The following is a 1160-nucleotide window of genomic DNA, read 5'->3' as shown; positions in this document are numbered from 1 at the left end:
CAAAAGAAGGGAAAATGCAGAGCTGTGGATTCCTTGAGTCCTTCTCCCTGAGGTCTCTTCTTCCTTTGCTCTGGGAAAACGCACCACAGAAAGAAAAGGCCAGGTTTTCAAGATGGAAATAATACTACTTCTTAAATAAGAGCAAACTTTTGCTGCATACAGGTAACACTATTAATGAGATAAAAATATGCTTAAACTCTCCCAGAGTAAAAGCACCTATTCAAGGAGAAAGAATGTAGAAGGTAGTGTGTGCCTACAACCAAAAATTTCAAGTGTTAAATGGACATGGACACACACACAGGTCTACTTTATGAGCTGAATATAAAGAATGCAGCTGATGAATGTCTTAAATTCTTGAGACACCAGACTGGCCTTATTCTGAGCAGTCACATCAATAGGGGCCTGTCTTTGAGCTGATCCCTCAGCAAGTGACTCAGCAGTCTGACACTCCCTGTGAAACAGGCCATCTGCAGAAGAAGAGAAAATTTCAGGTATATCAGAATGGCTCTGTCTCAAATAACCTTCCCCTGCCTTTGTGGCTGAGCGTCCAGAAACTTGATGGGGAGTTTCTAGGAAAGAGGCCAGAAATCATGCAGTTAGCAAGGGAGATTCAGCTTGGAGTTTGGTTCAGTACTTGAGTCTCACTTCTTATGCAGAGATCATTGTTTAACCATTCAGAGGGCCTCCTGCTATTTCTCTTAGACAGGGATTTCATCTGCTTTTTCTGTGCAGGTTCCCAATTAGTTACCTAGCTTCTCAACCCCGTTTAACGTTTGAAGTTTGGGGCCTCAGAATGAGACACTGGATTGTGTCAGTATAAAAATGGAGTCTCACATATAACGAGCAGCTGAACTCTCCTCAGAGAGTATGCAGTTGCTTTGGAAAGATCAAGGGATTGTGGTTTAAGAGGTATGGGTTTAAATCCTCACTCTGCCACTTGTGAGATTTGGGGGAAATTCCGTAAACCTCATGTTCCTCATCTGTAACATAGGGATAATACTATCTAGCCTATTTACACAGTTATTTTGCAAATTCAATGGCATGAACTATATGAAAATTGCTATGAAAACTATAAAGTCCTAGACGAATATAAATTCTCACCACTGTAACTTTTCTTCTGCATGTATCTAATATTTTTATTTAACTCTGCCATATTCTAC

General features: G+C 40.5%; 1 long non-coding RNA gene across 1 annotated transcript in view; it reads left to right on the top strand.

Moving 5' to 3' along the window:
- The first annotated feature begins 369 nt into the window (after window positions 1-369).
- Window positions 370-1160, top strand: part of LOC112469573 — an 8558-nt gene continuing 7767 nt past the window's right edge. Inside the window, exon 1 of the long non-coding RNA XR_003042687.1 lies at window positions 370-491. This is a non-coding gene — a long non-coding RNA (uncharacterized LOC112469573). The remainder of the gene's footprint in view (window positions 492-1160) is intronic.

Source organism: Pteropus alecto, unplaced genomic scaffold (genome assembly GCF_000325575.1).
Source record: "Pteropus alecto unplaced genomic scaffold, ASM32557v1 scaffold86, whole genome shotgun sequence".
Taxonomy (NCBI): Eukaryota; Metazoa; Chordata; class Mammalia; order Chiroptera; family Pteropodidae; genus Pteropus; species Pteropus alecto.
This window is presented reverse-complemented; position numbering and strand designations above follow the sequence as displayed.